Source organism: Electrophorus electricus, chromosome 21 (genome assembly GCF_041902795.1).
Source record: "Electrophorus electricus isolate QZ-2024a chromosome 21, ASM4190279v1, whole genome shotgun sequence".
Classification (NCBI taxonomy): Eukaryota; Metazoa; Chordata; class Actinopteri; order Gymnotiformes; family Gymnotidae; genus Electrophorus; species Electrophorus electricus.
In genome coordinates, this window is record NC_137517.1 from 7592772 (window position 1) to 7608168 (window position 15397).

At 42.1% G+C, this 15397-nt stretch overlaps 1 long non-coding RNA gene across 1 annotated transcript; it reads right to left on the minus strand.

Annotated features, from left to right (window-relative positions):
* Positions 1-5377: 5377 nt before the first annotated feature.
* Positions 5378-12470, minus strand: LOC145653036 (uncharacterized). The gene is made up of 3 exons (XR_014119277.1): positions 12346-12470; positions 10320-11587; positions 5378-10133 (listed from the first exon to the last, which is right to left on the minus strand). It is a non-coding gene; the product is annotated as an uncharacterized LOC145653036 (long non-coding RNA).
* Between the last annotated feature and the right edge of the window lie 2927 nt (positions 12471-15397).

Below are 15397 nucleotides of genomic sequence, written 5' to 3' on the forward strand. Positions count from 1 at the left end.
ACAGTGTAATGTAATAGTATAAAATGAGATAAAGTAGTCGTAGTACAACAGTATACAGCACAGAACAGAAGTACAGCATTAGTTGGTGCTCTTGAAATAATAACTAGAGTCTAACAAAGATGGAAAAGTGTAAACAAAGTTCGGAGTTTTCATTTTAGCTCTTTCAACTGTTCACTCATGACATTCCTCCCCCTCAGATCATGTTCTTTGCTCTCTGTTCTCAGCCATTTCCATTCCTCATCTCACTCCACAGTTCTCCACCCTAGACAAGCCTGCACTGAGTCTGGCCTTTAGACCAGGGGGAGATGTAGGCATTGCGTAGGAGTGGTCCTCACAGAACGAAGGATGAAAAATGTTTTCAGTAATGTTTCACATCACTCACAGCTCTTGGGTTCATAGCTAGCACAATGTACTGCCCCGCATATTTAATCTCATCACCCCACAATCCCCCTGCCAGCACTGGGTTTGAGTGTTAAAAGATGCGTATTCAACACCAGCATGCTTCAGTGCATGTCTGAGAAGAGGAGCAGAGCGTGAAAATGACCAGGGCTATGAAGCTCACAGCTGTTTGGGGGCAAAGCTAGTACAAATGCTCAACATTTTGGCTTGGAAAATAATTAGTTGTTTGCAAAATAATTATTTCATGAAACTAAACAGGTGTGGAAATGGGAAAAGTGTGGGAAAAGGGTGTTAGGTATTTCTGTTTATATATAAATAAGGGTCAAACTGGAGGGTATAGTGGGAAAATAAGTGAGCCCACAGGTTGTCCAATCAGCGCTTTACAGTCCGCCAACGTTTCCCAATCTAAATAATGAACCTTATGCTCGTTTTATACTTAACTGACATAACCAAAGTTTTTTAGACTGGTTTTAGAAAGGTTTTAGATGCCTGAGAGTTCTGAGACTGCAGACGTGTTTGAAAGTGCTCTTCCTGGAACTGTTGTTTCTGCTCTGGGCCTTTTGCGCCCCAAAGCTCACTGGACTATGCGTGCTTTCTGATCGTATCGTTTGAAAGCACCCTGAGCTGTGTGACGCTCTGCTAAAGCCTTTGCAGTGCTCTTCTGCAGGTAAAAAAGGAAGCGAAGACGCTGCTCAGCATTGAGTGTGTCTTTTCAGGCCCAGTCCAGCAACAGACATAGAAATGAACCATAATGAATATTTAATGCTAACCATTACATGTTGAGCTCGCCAAGACAGTGAAATGGGAAGCGGCCAGAGGGAAATAGCAACTGCCCTGAAAATTATGACAGCGTCTGTTAGTTTAAGATACTCAGCATGACGGAGGGCTGTTACTAAGCAGTTGAGCAGAGCGGGGCCACTATGAGATTTCTTCGATTTGAAACTTTTATGAAGGATTGAGGTGAATTTTAGATTGACACTTATGCCAGCTGTGTTTCTCAGACAAAACTTTTGTAGGTTAAGTGGGGAAATCTATTTTTAAAAAATGACAATTTGGCGCGTGTGTGTTGCTTCCAAAAACAGGGACTAATACAGCTGAAATTGTCATAAGACTGACTACATCTTTCCCAATCTAAAATCAAACAGGTGATGGAAAGAAAACAACAACAATGCAAAATGTAATTCAACAAACTGAGAATGCTCTGCTATGCACATCCTTTAGGCCCACCTGTCTGACTCCAAGACACTTCACAGCTCGACTGACACTCGAGAGCTGCACCTGACGTTTGAGCCGTCACTGTTTTCGGTTAGTCTGTGATGATGCAGAGAGCACGTTCTCAACAAAAACACAAAGACAGGTATAGAGATGGGGAAAGCTTCGAGTGTATTCAAGAAGGCAAATTTGGATGCACATTCGCCCCATTACAGCAGAAAGAACAGCAGGCGAGCGCAAGCAAGAAATGCACACTTATCATTATTTGATAACATGTTTAATGACAGATTGACGGAGGATTTGCAAATGCGGATTGTTAATTTTGCTGTGTTTGGTTCTCTGTTCTGTCCATGTGATCCAAGCATGCTTAGGTGCATAATTTGATTTTGCAGTGGAGGTACTGGTATGTTAAAAAAAAAAAAGAAGCTCCACTTTGAGTGAATGTAGCCGTTCTGATGCTTTGATCTCAGACTATGAATAATAGGAATTAAGGCATGGAGGCAGCTTAAAATGCTTTAAACAATTTTGCAGATGGACAGAATGTATGTGATGTTATTGGCAAGATGTTTCTTCTGACCAGTGAATAATCTGTGATGTCTAATGTCCCCTCTAATAACTTATGGTACCTATTTACACGGTTCAGTATATTACGTGTGTATTTATTTTGGCTAACTTGACATGTGCATTTTATCGAAACTTGTAGCCTCAATTCTTTGCCTTTACTTCCTACTTCAAAGAACAGTAAGTGGCGTACTTGGCCCTACAGAGTAAAAGCACCAGAGAAACACTCAGCCTCTTTTCAGCTCAGGGCTCTGATTGGTGCAGATGAGGGTTAGACAGAGAAAGGCTATAATTAAGGCAGACATGTTAGATATTATATTAACTGTATTAATATGAAAACACCTGAACTGAATAAGCATGAACCTTCAAATAAATTGCTAAATTCCTATTTGACAGTCACGTTTGCAGAGCTTGTGAATGTATGTGTTTTTTGAAAAAAATAAAATAAAATAATAATAATAATAATAATGATGATGATGATGATGATGTTTGATTATTAAAATAAAGCAAAGCAGCAAGCTAAAGCTATGCCTTATATCAGGCAAATGTACCAAAATTGTGTAGTTGGTCACTGTTAGATAAAAAACTGATGCTGAAAAAAAAAATCAATATTATTTAAAGACAAAGATTCTAGGTCAGTACAAGGACTCTAACCAAACTAGAGCAAAAATGTCATTACAAAGAATCTGTGTATAAATCATTCATCACATGGTCAGTAAGTTCAACCCCAGGCCACAGAACACATTTCGATTACAAACACAGGCTTTCATTTCTTGCTTTTGATTGTCTGTTTCCTGCAGACTTCTGAGTAGATTATTCCACAACTGTATGTTCCCCAAGAACTACTATAGTTCTAGTCATTAAACCTTGCGTATTTCCTACAATAATTTTATGGATTATTGTAGTATGCCGTGTTCACGTAATGGCTTCATTTTCCGAGTGCATTGCAAGACATGAATCTTTCTGAGACACAAACAAAGGAAGACATCAAAGGGTGGGGGTGTTTATAGAATTATTGCCAGAGGAAAGAAAGGTGCTAATCTGGCAGTCTGCAGAGCTATAGATCCTCTCATATCTACTGTAAACTCTTGTACACTGAACCACAGATTTTGCACTACTTAGCTAGATCGCTGTGGCTCAATAAGGCCGAGATTTTACAGAGAAGCCATGGGCTTTTATACAGAAGGGGCTAAGCAAGGTATCTTTTAACCTGTTATGTGCAAAGATGATGAACAAAAACTGTGAAGTATGGCCAAATTCATCAGTCTGTGTGTTTAATTACATATTTGTCTGTTCGCTGCTGCTTCTCCCTTTGTATTCTATATGTTTTCTTCTTATGGATTTGTATGAGAAGCATTGGATATGCAGAATTTGAACTGCCAAGGGAGCAATAAGTCAGAATTATCAGCGTCGTCCAAAATGTGATTTGAAAAAAAGAGCTTTTGGTAGGTATCTCCAGCACAATTGGCAGGTGTCTCCAGCACTAAAGCATCCTCTATTAAACCGAAGTGTACTGAGAAGCACTTTCATTATGGTTTAATGAAGGTTTTTTAGAAGTTTTTTAGAAGACTGAGCTGGTGTGTAAGTCATCCACAGCAGTACACTATTTGTGTTCATCCCTCTCTCTCTCTCTCTCTCTATCTGTTCTCAGTTTTGATGGCTGAAACATTTCCCTTATCTCTGTGGCTTCATTCACCTGTGTCTATACAGGCAACAAAGTCCATTCCAGTGATAGGACACTTACACCTTCTTTACTTTAGGCTAGCAGTGTATTGTTCATCTATTGTGGAATCAGCAGACTGTCAATATAATTAAATCCACTCCTATTCTCATGAATGCATTTGTTACTGAATGAAATGCCATATGATGTCCATTACGAATTGGTAATAGCCAGAGAGGGTGAACTTCACCTATTCTATGGTTGACTATGGCAGCAAGCCACTGTCTGAAATCCATATGTGCAGATCAACATTGGTTTTGCCTCTCTACACGAAACTACGAAGCCATATTTGTTACACTATTGACTAAAGTCCATCTAACTCGGTTTATGATCAAAATAAATGCATATTGCAGCCCATGGCAGCATACTTGTGAATTCACCCCAGTGCTGAAGCCAAAGACAATATCAGCCTTGAAGCTGTGGGGACTTTCAGCTGGCAGATGAAGGCGTGGGGGGAGAAAGGCATTTGAAGTCCTAAAGGCTTCCACTAATACAAAAAGTCTAATCAGACCAGCAATCCCTGATGTTAATGAAGGTGTCACACATTGCACAAAGAAAGTTGTGCCTGGCAATCTTCCATTTTTCGGCTGCCTACACCAGTGACATTTCATCTCACATTCAAAGAGCGCCTGGGCCCTTAATGAAATGCATAATTAACATATTCTAATTGTGCTGAGCACTGTGATGGTTTTGACAGAGCTCACTTTCCATGTCTAATTCAATGCTAATTTAATCTGTTCTTTTCCCGCCGACATGACCTTTCTTGATTGAGTTTCACCGCGAAAAATTTTCTGATGGATTGATTTATCAACCTCTCCGAATGCAACAAAAGCGTCGGCTCGAGACAGCAAAGGAGAGGAGAACGAGAGGGGAGGAGGAACAAGCAGAAGAAAGAGCAACGCAGAGCGGAGAAACCATCAAAGGAATAAAGTCGAGCAGCGAAGGAGCGCGTTCCTGATGTTTTACTGTGCCGTTAACCCCTCGCACATGCCCTCAACTTCTCTTCGTGCAGTCGGAAAGGCAAATTTACCAGCCATTTAATCTCATCGGCATGAGTGTCGGTGAGGGGGTGCAGTCTCTTTACCTCTGACATGTGGATTAGTGAGCATGGCCAGGAGAGAGCGAGCAACTGCAGGGAATCCAGCCAGAGAAGGATGAGGCAAAGCCCCTTCTGACCATAAATCCCGTTTCGCTGTGAATATTCTGTTCGGCTCTGGAACACTTGCACAGACGCTGATCACTGCCTGAGCTAACTCATGGCCAGCCAGGGGCTCTATGTGTCTATAAGACTGAACAGTGAATTACTCAAGGGATTGCAGGATTAATAGTGGAATTCTGGTCCATGGTAGTGGAATACTGCTATTAATATTTTTTAATTTTAAACATGAATGTTTTGCCATGTTCAGCTAATTTGTCTGATGATGCAATGAAACTTACGAAAAGTCACAAGATGGCATTCAGGTTGTATGTAGTCATATGTTAAGTCAAGAGTCAAGAGGCTTTTTATTGTCATTCCAACTATATACAATATACAGAAATGAAATAAGTGAAACGTTCCACCAGACCATGATGCAACACAAACGTGCAAACACTAACTATGAAATAAAAGATCATGATAACATATACGGCAACACTGACCACTACCGAGTAAAGTGGGTGGATGTGCAAAGGATGTAACATACTGTGATATTTTAGTGCATAGCGGTGAGACAACAGTGAGTACAACAATGTAAGAATACAACATTTGTTAAATGGAATATGATATTTGTTAAATATTTGTTGTCAGTTTCTGGGAGTTGAGGAGTCTGACAGCATGGAGACAGAAACTGTTGCACAGCCTGGGTGTGAGGGCCCTGAGTTCGTCGCTGCGTCTTCTCAGACGGCAGGAGAAAGAAGAATTTGTGTGTGGGGTGTGAGGGCTCATCCACAGTGCTGGTGGAAGCAGCATGTGGTGTAAATGTAAATGATGCAGGCGAGAGGCCCCAGTGATCTTCTCAGCTGTCCTCACTATTCCCTGCAGGGTCTTGCAGTCCGAGATAGAGCAATTCCCAAACCAGGCAGTGATTTGGCTGCTCAGGATGCTCTCTACTGCCCCCTGTAGAACATGGTGTGGATGCTCTCCACTGCCCCCTGTAAAACACTGTGAGGATGCTCTATACTGCCCCCTGTAGAACATGGTGTGGATGCTCTCCACTGCCCCCTGTAAAACACTGTGAGGATGCTCTATACTGCACCCCGTAGAACATGGTGGGGGGGGGGGGGGGTGCTCAGTATGGTGATACTGGAGATGCTGCTCCTAATATGGACTAACCGATGTCTCCCAGTCAGGTGAAGGATGATGGTGGTGAAGGCATCATCTGTTGAACAGTTGGGGATGATTCGTGACCTGTAGGGAATCCAGGGATGGGGCACCTTCATCTTGATGTGCCTCATGACGGAGGACTTCACGATGATGTGACAGGATGGTTATCGTTGAGGCGGGACAACGAAGACGTCTTCAGCACAGGGACAAATGATTGTGGCACATAGGGATGACGGTGCTGCTCAGAGATATGTTGTAGATGTATGTAACAACGTCCGCTAGCTGATCTGTACTTCCTCTGAGCACTCAGCCAGAATGTTGTCTGGTCCAGAAGCCTTCCGTGGTTAACCCTGTGCTTTCCTCACATCAGCCACGGATAGCCACTGCATCTGATCACGGTGAGGAGGGATGGTCTTTTTCGTGTGACGTTCTGCGCTTCAAACCGTGCATAAAAATCATTCAGCATGCCTGGAAGGTAGGCATTACTGTTACAGGCAGGTGATGTGGTCCTGTACTTGGTGAGGTCACATGCAGGTGATGATGTCCTGAATGCCCTGCCACATGCACTGTGTATCATGGGAGTCCTGGAAGTGTACCTTCTCTAAGTATAACTACTGGACACTGTACTCAAGCTGTAGCAGGTTATTGTGATCACTCTTGAAGATGTGTTGTGGTTTCCAACTATGTATATCCAACCATTAAAAGTTCTGGAAATGAGGGGCTGTTATTTTGCTTCTGAAACATGCCCACAAACACACACACACACACACACACACACACACACACACACACACACACACACACACACACACACACACACACACACACACACACAGAGACAGACTCTCTCTCTCTCCCTATTGCTTTCTCTCCCTGTCTCACAATAGCAGGATCTCTTCTACCCACTTACTTTTTACATACTTCTACATTTCACTAACAAATATCACCTTTACCACTGCCAGGAGAGCTGACATCTGCACACAATAGTGCATAAAGCAGGAAAAGCACAAGGTTTAGCTTTGCATCTAATTCCCCTCACCTGCCTTTCTGCTTACTGCTACACTTAGTATGTGGGTTATAGCTTGAGTGAGGTTGGGGAGTTGCGTCAAAACTGCAGCTGTCTGTCATCAATGGAGACCCGGATTATACACCCACACACACACACACACACACACACACACACACACACACACACACACACATAGCTGTAATTGAACACCATTGCCCTCCCTCATTTACATTTCCCCCTTCTGCCAGCGTTTGATTGGCACCTGTACATGAAATGCCACAGCAGTTAAAAGTATGTTGCGAGCTGGCACTAACGATCCAGCGGCTCCAGGGAGACCTGCCATATTGTAATTTGGTTATCAGGCATGAAGGAAATAATTCCAAGTGCCAGGAAATGTGAGGCAGAATAAATGCTTCATCGCTGCACGTTGCCCAGGGTGACAGTTCTTATTTAATGTACAAGAGCGTCCTGTTGTTGGTAGGATTTAGGAAAAGGATTTGGGGGGGTGGGGGGTGGAGAGGTGGAAGCAAAGGTGGCACTATAGGGGAATTTCTTTTATTTCTCTGTATGGACGGATTGAACGAGAAAGGGGAAAATATCGGAAAGCCGGTGCACGGCAGAACGATATTTTAGCAGACAGGCTTTAGCGGACAGGTTTTTCAGTCCTGAAAACTCACTCTATTGCTAAACATTGGTTCTCATCCTCGCCAAAGCCACCATGGTATGGCTGAGATTGTGCTGAACTGCGAGGCGGCCTGGCAAAAAGGACTCAGTTGAGGCCGAGGGCAAGTGAGAGACATGGACTGCCGTGAGTGCTCTTGCGTCATGTGTCTGTTGTGCTGTGAAAGGTTGAGGTGTTTGGGGGGGCATGTTCTGTCGATCGCTCCTCTGTCTCTTAGGTGGATGGGGCTTGATTTGTTTTGATGCACTGTTTTTTTGCATGGGAAAGCAGACCCCTTGAGATGGAGCTGTCACTCTGCAAATGGAAGCCCCTAATGCTGGGAGCAGCCCTCCGGCAAAATGAAAACAAGTAAGTGGCATAGATAAGTCTTGCCAGCATGCTATTTTTCCAAGGAATCCGATGAGACTGAGGCAACACAAGCGCTGGATCTGATGGAGATTCAGCTGGCAGAAAAAGCAGATGGATGGATGGATGGATGGATGGATGAAGACTATTCAAAAAAGAGTTCACTAATCACGTATTCAGATGATGTCTGGGATTTAGCCACCCCCTGCCTCACACAATTAATATAATTATTAATGAATTCGAGGGTTAAGAGAGCAGCTCCAGCCAGGTTCCTTCAGGCGAGCTGATTGAAAGGCGCAAAGTCTGACATTCCCGGGCTGAGCACGGATCGTTTGTCCAGGGGGATAGGAGGCGCTCAGTTCCAAATGCCACGCGTGGGGGGCGTGCACAATGGTTCCTTTGCGGAGCTATTATCCCCGGTGTCAGCTGCTGGTGCCCTCCTGCTTGAAGAGGTCCCCTTGTCTGCAACCATGCCACTCGGCAACACATCATTAGCTAGTCTGTCAATTTCCCCCAACTTTATCAGAGCTGCTATAAATACAGCAGACAGCTCTACCATCCTGCACTTTCTCCATAGTAGACTTCATTTATGTGACAGTCTTCACAAGGCATTCTCTGACATATAGATGGGTAACATTAAATCCATACAAGAAGCTTCATCACAGTGTTACATGGCAGGTAACTTGCATGGCCAATGACAACACTGGATAAACACGACAGGGAGAATTACAAAAAGGCAGGTATAAACAGTTTGGCTATGGCACATAATGACAACCATTGATTTGGTATTAGAAGCAAGTATCTCAAGGTTTGGACTTAGAAGCAAGTATCTCGATGTGAGGGTAAAATTAACTTGGAGTAGTTTCAGCTTGACTCTTTTACAATGATGTAAGTATAAAATTGTGATCTCACTAAGAATTCATACAAATTACAACAGATGAAATTATGTTCCTGGATTCCTGTAGTTTTAAAAAAGTATGAAGGCAAAATCTAAGCTAACCCTACCCATATCCATTTGTAACTTTTCACACAAGTTGAGCTGTGAAAATTCTTACAAATCTGCAATCATGAGATCATGAATGCTTTAAATTAAACTCACTAAACCAAACTTAAGGTTCTACAGCCTTTGTAATTCATCCTGTAGACTAAGGTCTGCCATAAGAGAGTGTAGTGGAGATGGAGCATTTACATATAGCTCCACCAAAATCCTAAAGCAGTTCAATACATTTACAATACTCTCCATTAATTTAAATGCAATAACATGGATCTCATTAAAAAATAGGTGCTGCATAAACCTGACGTAGTTACAACTACGCGGTCAGCCCAAGAATGTTGGGGGGGGGGGGGGTTTGTTAACACTGTGTCACCATATCTATTGCTTGATCAGAGAAAACAATCCCTCCACTGCTTCAGGAAAAAAAAAACATAAAATCTCAGACTCAGGTTTGGTCCTGGATGACCTTGCTCCTGGAGCCCAACTGATTGGCAGTCTGTGGAAGATTGATCGATCTGAAGCCAGCCTCCTCAGAAGCTCAGCGTGCACTTCACGCTCCAGGCTCAAGTCTGTGGAGATGGTGTTACTGTGGTACACGGCGGCTGCCTGATCAAACAGAGCATGCGAAGTGCCCAAGTCGGGGCATCATTAGCAGCAGCTCTGGGGAGATTTGGGCCGGACACCAGCCGTGTGCTGTTGACGCCCTGGGAGATGTCCAACCAATGCGGCTGGTTCGCGATTCCCAACCCTCCCCCTCGGGGAAATAAAGGAAAGCTTCTTATTAACTCTCAGTCAAGAATGTACATTAGCTCACCTATAAAGAGCTGCAGAGAGCTTAAAAGATGTGCCTACTCCCTGTCAAGTGTCATGTTCTCCAATTGCTGGGATCCCAAAACATCCAGAGGCTTACTGCAGAGCAGGGAGAGACATTTACATTTACAATTCGTGGACAAAAAGAGAAGCATAAAGCAGTGAATTTTACAAAACATCTCAAAAGCCATCCACATGCCTCTAGTTTACGGTCACATATACTTTCTGTTTCAGAAGTGCTGGCAATGCATTCCAGAAGAAGAAGAAAAAAGCTGAATGACTTACTGTAAACGTAGAGTTTGGTTTTCTTATTTGGAGATCACTGTTAGATTTACAAGCAGTGCACGACAGCTTCTGGGTCTCACTCTTACAATGAGTCACTGTTTTTCCCTTTGGCATTGCACGATTAAATTATGTGGATTTCCTGCATTGGGTGAGGCACTGCAAGCACTTGGTTAGCCCCAAGAGAATTTAACCAGTAAACCATTGTTTTATGAGAAAAGTACACATTGCCACTGATAGTTTTCAGGACGTGAGACTATGTTTACATTCCTATATTCTCTGGAACTGTCAGTGACAAACTAAATCAGATGGTGTTATTTATGATTTTGGTAAAATTGTAAGCGTTCCATCTGGTTTAGTTAAACCACTTAAAGAAATAATTTTTAAAAAACTCTAAGAGCTGTGATTGGGTCTGTTACTGGGACAAATCCTATCTATATACGACTACATAATAACAAAGACTACACTCTAGCAGTGAAAATCAGTGCACTGGCTGCAGTTCTGTCTTCCAGGGACCTATGGAATTCAAAAAATCAGACCTGACACTTCTTGCAGGTATGGCACAGCAAAACTTCACATTTTGCTTTGACATCTTAGACAATTGGTGGTGGTGTGGGGGAGCACTCTCCACAACTTTGAAGTGCACATACTTCAATTGTATTTTTAAAGGTACAGTGGGGCGAACTCGCCTTCTGCAAACTGGGGCTAAATCAACATTTCAAAGTCTTTACAGGGTTCTCTACTTTCAAGGTGGATCAGAGAGTTGGTCGATTGGCATGGCTTCATTTACATGGTTCTGAAATGGGCTGCCACTTCATCGCCAAGAAAAAAAAAGGGACTGTATCAGATACTCTTTATAGGACGGAGAACAAGCCTTTCTTCTTTATCAAAAGAGGTTGTGAAGTCAAAGGCGATCATTACAGGTTACATGCATGTAAATAAATCAAACTTTGGGAAGTCTTCAGAGGCACAGCCAGTGGCACAGATGAGCCTACAGTCTTTTGAATTTGCACTTTTGCAAACATGAGATATAGAACCTAAATTTTAGACAGACAGGAGGAAAGAAAGAAAGAAAAGTTTGAGTGACTCCTTGAGAGAGCAGGAACTGTGTGGACCTGTCAGTTGATTAGTCCTCTTGATTAGCATTTATAAGAAGCCCTGGTGCTCTTTTATTTGCATTCCCATTTAGCCATGATTTTGTGGAGGGTGCTCCATGATTAAACTTGTCACTGGGCCTGACTGACAGGGTCAAATCTTCAGATTCCATTCCCCTAAATGAGAGAGAGAGAGAGAGAGAGAGAGAGAGAGAGAGAGAGAGAGAGAGAGAGAGAGAGAGAGAGAGAGAGAGAGAGAGAGAGAGAGAGAGAGAGAGAGAGAGAGAGAGAGAGAGAGAGAGAGAGAGAGAGAGAGAGAGAGAGAGAGAGAGAGAGAGAGAGAGAGAGAGAGAGGGAAAGAAGGAGGGAAGAAATGTGCCAGCTCTTCTTTGCACTCCTGCCAAGCTTTATGCGGATTCTCTTTCTCCTCTTAACCCTTCCCCTTTCTCTATCTCTCTTTCTCTTTCTCTTCCTCTCTGAGTCTTGTCATCTCACATAGGTCAGGAATGTTTTAATTTTAAGGATAGACTCCACCTGTCAAGGGAGGCGGGATGAATGTACTTCAGGAGATGAAATGTGAAGGATGTAAAACAATAAAAAAATGGGAAGGAGGTGACCAAAGACAAAAAGAACTCACTTTACTGGACAGATTTAATTACTCTAATAGAGATTAAAGCAGGCAGTTCGCTGGGGTGTGAAATTAACCCTTGATTACTGATGAATCTTCAAATGGAGGCAGAAAAACAACCCCCTTTTTTTCCAACGATAATAGTTTTTTTGGAGAGGAGATCACATTTCCCTTCCACATCAATGTGCCTTTGCCAGGATTGGCTGGTGCTGGGTGACTATGTTATTTACCATGGTGAAAATGCTAACTGAGAAAGACACGACATTATGTGAAATACAGTGCAGCCGTTGCGTCAGAGATCACTAACCTTTCAGAGCGCCTGGGCTCTCTCCCCTGAGGACGAGCTCTGGAAAAAAACAACAATTAAAAATGGAGACTTGAGATAATCCAGCTTCTCATGGTTTGACTGACATGCAGCAGATAGAATTGGAGATGCAATTCCCTTTTTTTTGTTGCAGATCCAATGTAATTCCAGCTTGCCTCCCTACAAGTAATCAGACAATAAAACACACATTTCATTGATTTATTGATTCCCATTCTTGCAGGCACTAGAAATTGCAGCAGGCAGTTCTGCACAATTTCATATGAGTTGTGCTCATTCCAGACATGCAGAATTTTTATTAATCTAACATACCTTATGTTCACACAGCCCTTCCTCACTGTGTTGATCTCCTCTGTTGAAAGTTTTTGAAATAGGGAAATGCTTTACTACATCAGTGCGGTCATCTTCCAGACAATATATATATATATATATATATATATATATATATATATATATATATATATATATATATATATATATAGATAGATAGATAGATAGATAGATAGATAGATAGATAGATAGATAGATAGATAGATAGATAGATAGATAGATAGATAGATACCACAAAAAGTCAGGAACAGTACACAAAGTAGAAAACCAAATCACACACACACACACACACACACACACACACATATATATATATATATATATATATATGTGTGTGTGTGTGTGTGTGTGTGTGTGTGTGTGTGAGTGTGTGTGTGTGATTTGGTTTTCTACTTTGTGTACTGTTCCTGACTTTTTGTGGTATCTATCTATCTATCTATCTATCTATCTATCTATCTATCTATCTATCTATCTATCTATCTATCTATCTATCTATCTATCTATCTATCTATCTATCTATCTATCTATCTATCTATCTATCTATCTCTGTCATATACTAATGTGTAGAACAGAAATATATGACATTCTGGTCTTAGCCTGAGACTTTGATTTTGAGACTGAAATGTTTAACAATGAAGGATACACATACTCACTCAAATGTATGCTCTATGTACATTTTCCATACCATCAGTTTGTGCTGCAATGAATATTTAACTGACAAGCACGCAGGAATCAGTGGACCAATCATTGATCAGTGGACCAATTAGTGGACCAATCACCAATCAGGTGTCGTGCACACAGTACAGTACTGTGGCTTACAAAGGACTTAAACAACACATACTGATGTGGGCCAAAAAGTCACAGGTAGTGTGATGGTTAGGATGTTCACAGATTGAAGATGCTTCAGCAAAGATGTGTGTGTGGTTTCATACAATTAGTGATAATTAATGAAGAGAAAGTGAAGACTCGTTTGTATTTCAAATTATCCCATTAGCTCTTGTCATACCCGTGTACACAAAACAGCTTGAGTTCAATTAGTTTTTTGTCACACAAAAGTGATTATAAGCAGTGTGCAACCTGATTCATGAGATAGTGCCTGTCTAATTTCAACAAATGATGTAGAATAGAATAGTATACATTCACTGCAATCCAGTTATAAATTACCCTTTTGCACATCTGCTTGTGGTTTTCAAGATTAATGGCTCCACTGTACCAAAACATGTATATGAAAAGTTCACAATACAAATGTCCTGAGTACTGTTAAGCAAATAATGGTAGACTGAAAATATATGATTGAAACAAAGACAATATATCTGTAGAGAATATTCATATAGGCTACTACATAACTACAAACTCTTATTTATTTTAGAGTTGTATCCTTAACCGATTTTAAAAGTAGCAGAACCAGTGATTTACTTAGACAGAGGCAATCCACTCTGATCTCACTAAGATCAGTTAATTCTGTGTTCACTGCTGGTTTAATTTATTGTTTTCTTTTTTTTTGGGGGGGGGGGGGGGGGGGGTACATAATGCAATCATGGTGAACTGCATGAGTATGTTTCCACAAAAATAACACATATTACTCTTCATACCCATCAATATCTCATTGTCATGGGTGGAAAACGTACTTGGAAATTTACTCTACTTTTATTGGTTCTGCCTAAAGCTGTATACCTAACCACTGAAAGCCTGGATAGCTTTCTGGCAGACACAGTGGGATGGGTGTCTGCACTCATCTCAGTGTGCTTGTACTGGCCTGCTTTTGCTAGGCTGAATAAAACCTAAACAGATGTTGCTGTTAATTACACTGGGTGAGGTGGGGTACACGTGATTTAAATACTTTTATTAATTAGCTCCAATGGAAGTGCAGGGCAAATGAGAGATCGGTAGTGTAAGCTAGTCAAGTGTCAACACTGTCTGTGTCTCTGATCAAAATAATATGGCACATCAAACATGGCACCAGCCACTGTATACTGTGATGAAAGTACATACAAACTTGGCACGCATGTGAGAACCATGCCCACGTTGTTACAGTTGTTTGGGGCATGACATACTGGCTTTCATGCTGAGATCTAAGGCAAATAATCCAAATATATACAAATAATAGGGGGAAAACATGAACTGTAATATAAACAGCTGTAATGTGATTGTAGTGGGTAAATATAAGAAGACTAAACATTAAACTGTGCGAGTGCGTACATGGGAAGAGACCGAGACAGGAACTAGGCCATCTCCGGCCTGTGGCGCAGAGCAGCATGCGCGCGGTAAAATATGTACGCTGTCTGCTCTTTAACGCAGACTCACACATCTCACTCCCGGAGCAGGACGGACACGAGAGGAAGGCCCGGTGGACAAAAAAAAATGAAGTGCCATAATGAATCTAAAAGGCATAATTCATTGCCATCAGACATAGTCGAGAGAGAATCACGCTCTGCCGCGCTCTCTGACCACTGGCGGACAGAACAGGGGCGCCGAACACTGCACGCAAGCACAAGAAAACTCGCAATTAGGGCTCTATAGCGTAGCAACCGGCAAATGGCCGTCTCTTTCAATGTCGCCCAGTGAGGTATTTTTTGAAAGCGCAGAAACGTCTTAAATACCCACAGGAGGCACATAGAGAGGAATGAGTTTACACGTAAATGAGACAGAAGGAAAAGAAAAGGGGGGGGGGGGGGGGAACGGACACATGCAGGAGAGGGCGAGAGAA